The 14,158-nt window shown below is 37.2% G+C and overlaps 1 long non-coding RNA gene across 1 annotated transcript; it reads left to right on the top strand.

The window, feature by feature from the left end:
- Window positions 1-88: 88 nt before the first annotated feature.
- LOC123873321 lies at window positions 89-6,774 on the top strand. Its single transcript, XR_006797661.1, has 3 exons — window positions 89-265; window positions 2,991-3,108; window positions 6,662-6,774. It is a non-coding gene; the product is annotated as an uncharacterized LOC123873321 (long non-coding RNA).
- The last annotated feature ends 7,384 nt before the right edge of the window (window positions 6,775-14,158 follow it).

Raw genomic sequence — 14,158 nt, 5'->3', positions numbered from 1 at the left:
AGGAAATGTTACTTTTCTCGTGAAAATGTTACATTTTGAGATGTCTCGTGTTACAATTGACTATCTGCCACTGGCAACACTGATAACGATAGCGGTTAGTCGGATCACAATGGACAGACTGCAAAGTTGTGTGTTAGCTTACATCCTGGCGTCGGGGTTTATGCTTTATGATAAAAACTGTTTGTTCGACGTCTTAATATTCTCTGTTGTGGTTTATACGTTACTACGGATTGGGCTGGCTTGGGTTCTAGCCTTTAATAACAAGGTAAGAACGGTTAATGATAGCAGGACCTACCATACCTATTTTAATGCGTAATACTTAGTTGGTTTATTTATTGGTTTGTCACGTTGTAACGGAGCAACGGTCGACGTGAGTTTTGGCATGGATATAATATTCAAGGACCTCGAGAGTGACATCTGCTCAGAATAAAAACCCAGGACATCTGGTTTATTTATCCCGGAAATTCAAAAAGTAGGGGATTTTTAAAATTATCATCATCATCATCTAATTTAATTTACATAAATTCTTGTTTTTCCACCAACTTCAGTAAAACATCTTAAATAATAATAACACTTAATTTATAAAGGTAAAAGTTTATGTAAGTACATGTACCTATGTGTGTAGGAATGTTTGTTACTCTTTCACGTAAAACTACTGAACGGATTTGACTCATCCATGCGGACGAAGTCGCAGGCGTCAGCTAGTTAGTAATAACTAAACAATATACTTAAATAAATATATTTTCTTATTTATTTTCCACTAAGTTGGAACCATTGTTATTGGTCCCATTTGGAATTGGTTTCGGAGATAGGGGACGGAATACGTCAACGAATATTTTATCACTTGTTTAATTTACAAGATTTTTTTTGAATAAATCGGCCAAGTAGCTATCTACGAGTTGGACTCCAACACGAAGCGTTCCGTACCATCGTACAAGATTATGTACTTACTTACTTTTTAAATTTTAAATTAACATGGCGGCCATTTTGTTTTTTTTTTATTATATTTTGTTTGTTAAACGGGAACTTAAAATTGAACTTGGCTTGGACACACTGTCCGTATGTCTGGATTAGAGCAAGACAACACTCTGGTCTGGTAGCCTTTAGATAACCCTAAACATGTTAGAAGATAATTTTATGAGGAAAACTCCGCTGTATATTTTTCTAAAGAACATTGTTCATCATTACTTACTAATATTCCCCTTTCCCCTCCAACTAAGCGCAAAGCTTGTGCTGGGAGCAGGTATGACAATAGTGCAACGGGTGGGGTTTGAATCTCATACCTTTCAGAGTTCAGTCCGCTCCTTCAACCGTTGAACTATCGAGGCTTTCATTTCATGCTATCATCATAGTTAGGTAAATTAATAGAGGGTGTAATTAGAACGCAAAAACTTAGCGCTCGCGCTATTACTTACCTATATCAAAAGACAATCCAATACCAATATTTGCCTTAGGAATACTTACTTGTACTTTTAGCCATTTAGTATTTTTCGTATCCGCAATGTAGGTATAGTGTGCAATACTCAAGGTCAATGCTCCGCCCAAGACGTGACATCGATCTCGCAGCATCTATCTACGCAACGTTCGTTGCCCTCTAGTCCGATATTTTCTTCGCAATACATCGCGAACCTTAAAAAAATACAGGATTAATATATTTTTTTCGGATTTTTAGGGTTCCGTAGGTACCACAAAAGGAAAAACGGAACCCTTATGGGATCACATTGTAGTCTGTCTGTCTGTCTATATGTCCGTCCGTCCGTCCGTCGTGTCTGTCAAGAAAACCTATAGGCTACTTCCCGTTGACCTAGAATCATGAAATTTGGCAGGTAAGTAGTTCTTATAGCACAAGTGCAGGAATAAATCTGAAAACCGCGAATTTGTGGTTACATCATTTAAAAAAAATTAAAATGTGTTTCAATTTTCAAAGTACTTAAGATAACTATGCCAAGTGGGGTATCATATGAAAGGGCTTTACCTTACATTCTAAAACAGATTTTTATTTATTTTTATGCATAACAGTTTTTGATTTACCGTGCAAAATATTGTAAAAAATACCCGAGGCCGGAACCCTCAGTGCGCGAGTCTGACTCGCACTTGGCCGGTTTTTTTGTTGTATCTTATCAGTACCTAATCATCGGTATTATCACCTGCCTTCGTTTTTGCTAGATTTCTAATTACACCCTTTTATATTTGCTTTATTTACCGTTCAGAAAAACCAACAGTTGATGCATTAATTAGCTACAATCTACAATGCAGTTAAATCTCAATAAAATATAATAGGTAAATACTCAACCTATTACAGGCTATGGCGTCATGCGCCAATTATGCAACAATGTAGAAACGAGTAGGTAGGTATGTAAACTGCCATTAGGTAAGTACTAGGTGACATTGCATGCGTTTTGCATGTAATATACCTACAAATTAATTATAAATTATTAATTAAAATAAATTAATACAAATTAATTTTAAGAAAACATTCAAAACATAATAAATTCATCTCCTCTAATTTACAAGTAGGTACTTATTAGGGTTCCGTACCCGAAAGGTGCCAACGGGACCCTATTACTAAGACTCCGCTGTACGTCCGTCCGTCCGTACATCGTCCGTTTGTCTGTCAGCGGGCTATATCTCGTGAACCGTCAATAGGTAGACAGTTACAGAATATGTTTCTAATGCCGCTATAAAAACAAACAGGTACCTAATAAAAAAATCAAAATGACCACCATAAACCATTTCTTAGCTGGCATCTACGTTCTGGAACCTACTTTCGAACGGACGGACGGACGGACGGACGGACGGACCGACAGACAGAAAGACAGATAAACAGACAGACAGACAGACAGCAGCCTCCTAGGAAACCTGCATGTCTTTCACCATAATGTTCTCAAAGGCGTTTGAGGAAAGGAGGAAACCCGTGCTCAGTAATGTGCGGGGGTGGGTTCATCTGATGATGAGTGATAGATAGTGATAATGATAACTGTTTGTTTCAGTTGGACAACTATTTCCCGAGGCAGCGCTGCGCGCCGCGGTCGCGCTACTCCGCCTACAAACAACACAAGTCTATGTTTTAATCATCATCATATTATAAGCGTCGCTCAGAAAAAGCAGGTATTATTTAAATAATTTTAACGAATTATTTAAATTATTATAAATAATTATTAGAATGTCCTCCCAAAATCTACGCGAAAACACAGATCCAACGCGTAGAGCTTATCCGAGAGTTTTAATCTAAAAAAACTAATGGCAAAATCTATTATTTAATTAGAGCTGATTACTATTACAACATTCATGTTTTAACACTGAAAATAAAACCCTTCGAAACACCTGTATTTATGCAATTAATTCACTCTTGTTGGCCTCCTAGCTACAGATCGTATGACATCGAATGAGCCAAATATATCGATTTTATTAACCCCCGACCCAAAAAGAGGGGTGTTATAAGTTTGACGTGTGTATCTGTGTATCTGTGTATCTGTGTATCTGTGTATCTGTCTGTGGCATCGTAGCGCCTAAACGAATGAACCGATTTTAATTTAGTTTTTTTTGTTTGAAAGGTGGCTTGATCGAGAGTGTTCTTAGCTATAATCCAAAAAAATTGGTTCAGCCGTTTAAGAGTTATCAGCTCTTTTCTAGTTTTCTTGTAGAAAAGAAGGTTAGATAACCGTTAGGTTCATAATATTATGTCAATTGACAAATGTCAAGCTGTCGAGATGGACGTTGCCTAAATACATAATTATTTATTTGAAAATGATGTTTTGGAAAACTCAGATACTTTAGATCGTAGGCGCGGAATAGTCCAAGAAAATCAGTTCAGCCGTTTGAAAGTTATCAGGTATTTTCGGTCTTTTCTAGTTACTGTAACCTTCACTTGGCGGGGGTGTTATAAATTTTTAATTTACACTTGTTAAACTAAGTACTTAGGTACCTTCTTCTTCTCTTGATTGGTGGCTTTTTGTAGTGCCAGCCCAGCACAATGCACTTCGCCAATTTAAACTACTTAGCTTCATTAGATAAATTAATAAGTTTAGGTATATTATTTTTGACAAATCAATTTTTTTTCCAAATAACTTTAAATCACAATAATAGGTATCTATGTCCTATCCTTCTCTTTGCGTTCGTTGTAGCCCTCTGTGCTGTGGGTCGTGGCCGCTTCCATTAATTACGCGATAGCTTAGTGGTTACGTTGGCCTCCTAGTCCAGGGCTCGGGGGTCTGAAGTCTGATCCCGAGCACACACCTCTATTTTTCCAATCCGATTCTTCAAACGTCGAATAACTTTTAAGTGATACCTTGAATTTCCTACCTAAGTATATAAAGCTATCAAAACCTCTTTTGACGATTGTAAAATCGGATATCATTTGTTTTAACGGTGAAGGAAAACGTTGTGAAAAACGTCTGAGAGTTCTGCATAATGTTCTCAAAGACGTGTGAGATCTGTCAATCCGCGCTTGGCTGACATGGTGGACCATAATATGACCAAACCCTTCTCATTCTGAGAGCAGACTTGTGCTTAGTAGTGAGTCGGTGATGATGATGATGATGATGGATTTCTGGAGACAATAATGAGGAGCACTCCCAGATCATTCCTCATACACACGATTAAGAGTTACGATTTCGACTCAACCAAACACAAAAATACATTTTATAGGTATGGTTTCAGAAATCGGGTAGATACTTATGTATTATGTACATATATATTATTATTACATATTGCAAAAATAAGCTTAATAATAATTATGTTCTTCCTTGTGTATCGCAAAGAAACGCCTGCTTGAATACAGGAGCAGTCTTGTCGATGAAAATCCCATTGTTGTAAGCTACTTGATACTTACGAGTATCTGCGCCCGGTTTAACTCGGTGTATCTGCGACTGCTAGGCTCAAAGCCGCCGGGAATATCTACTGCCTAATCTCAGTGCCTATGCGGCTGGAGTACACCTCACCCGCATGATAGAGTCAAGCATTCTTCATCCAGACCGCTTGAACTGACTCTAAAGAAGCGTTTTTTCCACTGTTAGAAATATCTTCTATTAAAAGTCACTCAGGATGCGTGTATTTGCGGAGACCGGGTGAACTGCGGGTTTTGCTCCCAGATGCATTGTCTCATAGTACAATGCGTGTAGGAATATAATAGTAACGAGTGGGAGGGGCTTGGAATAACTAAAGGGTAAAAAATCGCTAGGTATTGTGGGTAAAACTAAGTGTTAGTTGTGAAAACTTGAGCCTCAGGGTTCGCCTAATACAGTAACTAGGTAGGAGAATAAGAATAAAGCATTTTACGATTGCTATCAAAATTTTAAGTCATCTTCATCTCGACCCTTGAGGACAAGTCTCCTCTGAGAATGAGAAGGATTTAGACCACGTCCCGGCCCAGTGGGGATTGACGGACTTCACATACCTTTGGAACATAATGGAGAACTTTTAGGCATGTAGGTTTTCTCAAGATGTTTCCTTCACCGATAGAGCAAGTGTTTACTGCTTTTAAAACGCACAATATGAATCCGGGAAGTAAGAGGTGCGTGCCCGGGATCGAAGTCCGGATCCCCATACAGGAAGCCAACGTGTTAACCACTACGCTGTCAGCCTTCTCATTGTGATGAGTGACACGTGCTCAGTAGTCACACTAATATTATAAAGGCGAAAGTTTGTATGTGTGTATATGTGTGTGTGTGTGTGTGTGTGTATGTTTGTTACTCCTTCACGCAAAAACTACTGGGCGGATTTGGCTGAAATTTGGAATGGAGATAGATAATATCCTGGATTAGCACATAGGCTACTTTTTATCCCGGAAAATCAAAGAGTTCCTACGGGATTTCGAAAAACCTAAATCCACGCGGGCGAAGTCGCGGGCATCGGCTAGTGTAGTATATATTTGACCGAAACATTCAGGTTGAAATCTATAGAGCGCACTTTGAATTTGCTTACACTTAAGTTTAAATTAAAACGAGACAGATTTACCTATGTCAGCCATATATGCAGTTTTAACAGGGCTCTCTCCGTCATTCGTTTCATACAATCGTAGTTCCAATTTCATTTGAATATTAAGCAACCAAAGTCCATGAAATTTTGCAGACATATTCTAGAAACTAATATCTGTGTCTGTGGTGTTTTAGATTTTTCTAAAAATATGTAGTTTTGAAATTACAGGGGCTCAAAGATTTGTATGAAAATTTTTAAGACCGCGTAACTTTGAAACCGAATATTTTAACAGAAATCTAGAAAACCACAGACATAGATATTAGTTTCTAGAATATGTCTGCAAAATTTCATGGACTTTGGTTGCTCAATATTCAAATGAAATTGGAACTACGATTGTATGAAACGAGTGACGGAGAGAGCCCTCTTAACAATGTCTGAGGAAAGTCAAAGTACGCTCTATAGATCTCAGCCTTATAGGTAGTTCGAAACTAAGTAAAAATGATTTTTCCCAATGTGGGATTAAATAAAATCAAAAATTTATTTCATGTAGGTACCTAGGGACAAGGACTGAGTGACTTTAGTGCTAATAGGTACGTTTTAGTATTCGACTGAAAGACTCATACTTACCTAGCTCGAAACTAAATAAAAATCATTCATTTTCCTAATTTTTCATACGAATATTTCGAAACTGAAATTATATGAAAATATTTTTCATGATAATTAACGGCACTTGTTTATTTTCCAGCAAAGTAATTGGAGCTTCTGAAGAGTGCAATACACGCGGCGCTCCTACACTGCGGAGCACAGAGCAGCTTGATATGATGATGAGACGAGGGCGGCGGGCGGCGGGGGCGGGCGGGGGCGGGGGCGGGCGGCCGCAGGAAACCGTTAATTGACGAGCTCTCCAAGCCTTCACTTCACCTGCGATTGATTGAAAAAAGAATATTCATTTTCTTCGAATCCATAATATCTTTCTCTTTTTATTTCGCTTTTTTTGCTGCAGATGAAGTAATAAAATCCTGAAACTGACAAAGCTTTGTGATTTAACCCCGAAAGTTAAACGCTACCTATAACAAGTCTTGCCATTGACATATTGTTAGCAACCATAATTTAAGAGCAATACAAACATATAAACTTGTTGTTGCAACACACATATAAACTACTTCTCAGGCCAAAACGCGTTTAGAACCCTCATGGTCCTTCTTCTTTCTTCCTCTTTCGTAAACGTGTCTCGATGTAAAGCTTTAGTTTTAAAATAATAATCATCCCACATATTCAAATAATTAACAGTCAAAAAGTGTAAAATGGTTGGTACCTACCAAAGCATTTTAAAGAAATGGCTTTATTTTATAGCTCTATATTTAGCAAAACTTTGAGCATTTTTGCAATGAAATTGTAATTTAGGTAGTGTATTTTGTTAGTGATTCTCTCAAATTGATACCTAAGGTAAAAGCCCGTTAAAAATATCGGGATCTTAAATATATAGGTAGGTATATAGGTAGATATATATGTAGGTATACTTATATAACAAAATATATCCATTCATACTTAATACTAGGTATAAATGCCAAAGTGTGTCTGTCTGTCTGCTAGCTTTTCACGGCCCAACAGTTTAACCCATTTTGATGAAGCACACACCTTTGAGAACATTATGAAGAACTCTCCGGCGTGCAGGTTTGCTCACGACGCTTTGTTTCATCGTTAAAGCAAGTGATGCCTTATTTAATAAACGCACATAACTCTGAAAAGTTAGAGATGCGCCGGAATCGAATCCTCGACCTAAGTATCGACTGAAAGCCAAACGTCTTCAACACATGGTTATCACCACTTACTTTCCAAAATTAGCCTATAAATAGTTTGACAGGGTGACCCGTTTTATAGGTGTTTGTAGTAGTGTGGGCTCTACGGTAAAGCTCTGAGGCTCTATCAATGTTAAGACATTCTTAGAGCTCCATACCTCAAAAGGAAAAAGGACCCTTATAGGATCACTTCGTTGTGTGTCTGTCTGTCAAGAAACCTGTAGGAAACTATATTTTACAGAAAAATAAAATCAATGTTCTTTCGAGTATCATAGTCATAGAGCCATAGCTCTATCATAGTTTTTTTTTTTATATTAACACAAACTTAATTTTTCCCTGACCCTGCAGGGCACGCACCTCTATTAATTTTTTGGAGTTGTTTGCATTTAACAAATTAAAGTTCACTTATCTACCTACTCTAACAGATAACGAAAACATCGCGAGGGAATCTGTATGCACTAAAAGTTCTCTATATAATATTCTCAAAATGTGTACTTATCTATGTGAAGGTCGGCTCACTACTAAGCACGCGTCTTCTCTCAGAATGAGAAGTGTTGAAGAATGTTTATATAGAAAACTACGAGTTTAAATTTTTAGGTTCATTGTTTTAATAATTTAGATTTTAGATGTTCAGAATTAAGGATCTTATTGTTTGTCAAAAAAAAAAAAGAACTACGAGTAGGTACATAACTCTTGCATTCATAATATATTCGGTAATAGGTACATTAAAGTATTTTTTACTTTTTAGTGTTTGTGGTTATTCAAGTCGGTTTTTATTTTATTGTTTTATTTTACAATGTTTAGTGGCCATTCACATTAAAATATGCTATACCTACTGTTTACTTAGCCATTACACCAATCGCGAGCAATACTGCTCTCTATCTCCGAAGATATTCATCAGATCTTCACCATGGGACCCTGGGAAGTAGGTATACCCTTTCAAACGATAAAAATCCAAATCGGTCTAGACTCTAGGCGTCTTTGAGTAATCGGGGAACATACATAAAAAAAAAGATTTCGACAAATTATACGACCTCGGAAGTATCACCTACCAAAGTAACAAAATCGGTTCATATTTGGCGGAGTAATCAAAAACATACCGTCGAATTGAGAACCTTCTCTTTTTTTTTAAAGTCAGTCAAAAACTTTAGTGTTGTACCTACAATAAATTGATATCAAAATACGCACAGTAGTTAGGTTGGTAGGTAGGTACCCCAAAAATAAGTATGGCTGCCCGTCGCAGGGCGTGAAGTTGTTAGGGGACGAACTATTGTTGAACATCATAAATAGGTATAACGCAGGCGGAGCCGCGGACAAAAGATAGTAGGTAAACGATAAGCAGACTAACATCTTTATAATAATTATTATTATTAGCGAACTCACTTGTACACGTATCTACTTCTTTTTCAGAGGCTTTCAGACTAGTGTAAGTTTCATGTAAATTACTGAATTCCGTAGAACGTACTCACTTTGCATAGGTACTTATACAGTTAAAACGAGACAAAAACACATTAGGTACTTTTTTTCTTATTCACAATAAAACTTATCTAATTATCTAATTACTGTACCTAGTTGTCATGCTCGCGTGGAATGGTGCCAAGAATACTGGCTGCATTTCCGCGCTGGACTGCCAGACGATCCGTTGCGCAAAAAATGAGCCAGCCCTTCTGCCACCAGGTGAGGCTATGAAATGTCGCGTCAAAATTTTTAAGCGAGTCTCCACGGTTCCAGGGCCTCCAAGATAAACGGATCCAAAATGTACCTAACTCTCGATAAGAGAGACTGCTGTCTGCTTGCGCAGCCATTTCTGCTGCGGCTCCCGGTCTCGATGCTGTCTCCCTGATAGTCATTTGTGGGAATGGGTATAATCTTTTATAACAAAATTCCTCAGCCAATTTTGGACTTGCCTTTACACAGGTTCAAAAAATCTATTAAAAATTTGCTCCTGAGAAAAGCATATTATACTATTGAAGATTATGTGAATGTTGACCTGCAATTCGCTCCAGCAATGCGCAGGACTTCAATTGCTTTTATACATGGCATAATATTGTATATCAAATCTTTGCAAAGAGCAACCGCTGAGTTTCTTGCTGGTTCTTCTCGGTAGGAGAGGCATTCCGAACCAATGGTAGATGCTTTTGACGATTCAAAAGAACTTGTAAAAGTCTAATTGAATAAAAATATTTTGAATTTTGAATTTTGAATTATGACACAGGGCCAATGTTTCAACGCACGCTGCGTCGCATATTACGGTCCGTCCCCGTTCCCAGGGAACCAGCGTCAATCCATCAGGTCTCTTGCCATTATCGCGACTAATTCCTGCCGGCTCAATGAGCGCAGGAATATCTATGGTGGCAAGAGCCCTTTTGAAGCCATGCCAAAAATAGCTTACCGGCACTCCTTTGGCAAAAGAGTCAGTAGATTCACAGACACGTTTATCTACTTAAGTACATAATATGATACCCTTGATTTGATTTCGTTCACGATCACATGAAGATGGACCACATGACAATTATTTATTGCAATACTAGCAATACCTGAAAGTTTCAGAAACGCTATGCAAAATAATTGCCCCATCTTGCTCCACTCATTGCTCTAGAATCTAGATTGATCCGAGCAACAGTTGCTTAATTTGGCCATGTGAGCGCACCATAGACGTGTGCCAATTGTTTTCTGACAGATATTTTCTGATGAACAAAAAATGCCGGGATGTAGAACAACCGGTCACGCACACAAACTCAACATAAATTCTACGAAACTGGCCACTTAACACCTTCCGATACGCATTTGACACAACGTAGTGATTATATTTTTTTGTTTGACACTTCAATGAAATTATTTAATTTTAAATCGTATCGTAATCGTGCTGTGCAAATTACACAACTTCAAATTGAAGTCTAGGGTTGTCAGAAAATAAATGGGGTAATTTTGCCTAAAAATGAGCAATTTTTTTTTCGTTATATTTAGACAAATTTATATTTTATTTTTGATGACAATCATAATATAATTAAGCGAAAAGGGCTGTTTTGTTAATTAAAAGATTTTAAATTGATATTGAAATTTAACTAAAACAAAACTTATTACTAAATTATAGTACATTTAATATACCAGTCTCGGTCATAATAGCTGCATGCCAAATTTATCATGAAGTACCTAGGTACCTACGTAATTTATCATGAAGTACCTACGTAATTAGGTACCTAGGTACCATGTTGTCTTCTATGTTTTTTGTAAATGTATATGTTTGTGTGTGCAATAAAGAAATAAATAAATAGGTAATCAAAATCTTACTACATTAATAATATTATTTAGTTATAGTTAGTCCATGATAGGTAGTAGGCACCCACCAAAACAACCTTAGCGACGAACGGAGGACTCGTCACGCGTGATGTGGTCAAAGATGGGACGCTATACGGATAGCTAGAATATTTATCTTTATTTAGATATTTTTTTAAGGTCATAAATGTCAGAAAACACAAGACAAATAAAATATGAACCCATTTTGAATAAATAACTTTGAATTTGGCTTAGAGAAAAAAAAAACCGCTACCCAAGAGCCGCTTTGTGTAATTTGGTAAGAGATCTACGATATAAGGATGTAAACTTGCCCGGTGTATAACACCAAAAGCAGTGAATAGTCTACTAACCCTGCGAGCTACGCTAAACAAAATCGCCAACTGGTACATACTTGGATTATTATTAAATATTTTTAGTGAATATATTGTGTTTTTATATTTGACTTTTTAACTTTTTAATTTTTAACTGTCAGGATACGATTATATAGTATATATGGTGATGGGCACCCTGTTAAGCAGAGATTTTCAATAGGGCCAGAGGCCCTATACTGTAAAATTCAAAGTTATGTAAAAACAGAGTAGGTAAATTTTAATACGTTGCAATCTATTATTATTATTTTTATCATCGAACATCCATTGATTTGTAACTATCATAATAAAGACTAATCTAATGAGATCTCATTTATTAATAATAATCATCGTGAAAGGGAAAAATAGGAAAATAGGCAAATTTTCATATGTGAATGGTATCATTCCATAACGCACACATACTCATCAACTGACAGTTAGCCCTGCTTCATTTGACTTTTCGGAGCATACCATCCTGAGTATTTATTCATCCAAGGATGTAGAAGTGCCATTCCAGGGAGTAGAGAACTGCGCAATTAAATCTAAGAGCGATTAGAGAACACGTTACAATTTAAATCGATACGGAAAGATATAAGTACACCAGTAGACCGTTATAATATGTATATCTACTCGTGTGGTTATACACTATGGACTTTTAAATTTCAAATAATAAACTAAAGGCTTATGTTTCATAACCACCAAATAGTTAAAACTTATCTGACAAGTTTTCGCTATTTTGACTGATGCCCACAAAAACTGGCAAACCATTTTTATTCGTCAGAATGTAAAGCGGTTTAGCGGTTGTGAATGTGTTTGGCGAAGTGTAGCCCTAAATAATTTTGCATGCCCTGATTAGGTTAGGTGATTAGCAGTGGCGTAGCTGCCTAGGGGTATGGCGGGGCCCCGCAGCCCCAGTGTGCCCCGGGGCCCTCCAGCTCAGTGGGCCCTCGAAAAACCAGAAAATCTCAATCGAACTGAACTTTTGAAAATTTCTATTTTATTCCCATTTTCAAAATAAATACTACAGGTTGCAATCCGACTTTAATCATGGCAACTCAATTGTGAGATATCCGAAAGTTATACCTAGGGAATTGCCAGACGAGAGAGAAAAAATAACCTAAAACCCCTAAATTCTTATTGTTGATACTCGTAAAGTAGCTCAGCATTTTTAAAGTATTTGTCTGATAAAACCTAACCAGTTTAGATAGCAGTGGGGCCCCATTTTTTGATTTGCCCCAGGGCCCTTGATTACGTAGCTACGCCACTGGTGATCAGGTGAAATATTATGTGTGCAGGAAAATAATATCTATACAGGGTGTAACCAGAACGCTGGCAAAAATGAAGACGAATATTACTGATAAGATACCACAAAAAATTATGAAAAAATGAAATTAAAAAATCCTATATTTAAAAAAAATCACAATATACTTATTGCAAATAAAACATCTGACTGACGCTGGTCAACGAACGTTTAAATCGGCTACTTAAAGTCAACGCCGCGTCGCGCGAGGGGCATTGACCCGAGTTTTGCACGCTTTACAATGCGCGTTTGAAAAATACTAAATCTCTAAAACTACAAGATAAGGCAAATGGTTAGTGGCATTGGATTGTGTTAAAGTAGTAGTTTTTGCTAGTATTCTGGTTACAAAATAGAAATCTATAAAAATAAAAATGAATCGCCGAATGTATGTAAGTTACATACTTAAGCGCATAACTTCGGAACGACTGCACCAAATTGGATAATCATTATTTAATTGTGTTTATAAATTGTCAGGACAAGGTTTGTATGAAAGGAAATTTTTGAAAAACCCACGGGAAACGACAGTTCTTGCGGACGCGGACAAAGTGGCGGGCAACAGCTAGTTTTATATAATATTAAGTACCTATCATTGCGAAAAATGTGTGACGAGCTTTAAAAATAAACAGAACGAAAAAAATAATAAGAACTGCTGTTACAAACATTAAATACCGTTTAACTGAAACAGTCACTCGCGATAATACCAGCGATGTGGAAATTGCATAACATTACCCCCCACCAACCCCCGCCAACCCCCGCCAACCCCCGCCAACCCCCGCCAACCCCCCGCCGCCGTGACGTGGCACATTATACTTACTGTGTAATTACGTAGCAGCTTTTGTAAAATCTGTTATTATGCAGTTTATTCCGATGCCGTACATGTTTAGCGGACTCCGACATGCTGGGGGGACGTGGCTTGATCAAACTTTAGGCCTAGTACCTACATTATGAATATAATATGTACAGGGTGTAACCAGAGCGCTAGCAAACACGAAGGCGGATGATAGTACTGATGATTACTGATATGATCCCATAAAATAAACTACGATTTTTTTAAATCCTGCATTTGTAAAAGTTTACGATATATTGCAAATAAAACATCTGACTGACGCTAGAGTTCAATGAACGTTCCGTAAATAGGTCACTCAAAGTCAATGCTGCGTCGTAGGTGGGGCATTGACCCGAGTTTTGCACGTTATGCGGGTTTGAAAAATACTAAATCAATATAATGTCTTTATTGTGTGAAATAAAAGAACTTGAGTTGCTCTGAAAAGAGAAACAACAATCAAAGCTGTTACTCCACACTTTAATCAGATTCCAATATCCAAATTGCATGACATTCAAAAACATTCGGAAAAAATAACGTTCATTTTCAACACTGGCACAACTCCTGACAGTTGACACTTGACACTTGTGACGTGTGTGCGGCAAATTCAAATTATTCTGCCAAATAAATGAAAAACTTCATTTACATCAATAAAACTACATGTTAAACTAAATTT

The sequence above is a fragment of the Maniola jurtina genome, chromosome 16 (assembly GCF_905333055.1).
Source record: "Maniola jurtina chromosome 16, ilManJurt1.1, whole genome shotgun sequence".
NCBI classification, from domain to species: domain Eukaryota; kingdom Metazoa; phylum Arthropoda; class Insecta; order Lepidoptera; family Nymphalidae; genus Maniola; species Maniola jurtina.
This window is presented reverse-complemented; position numbering and strand designations above follow the sequence as displayed.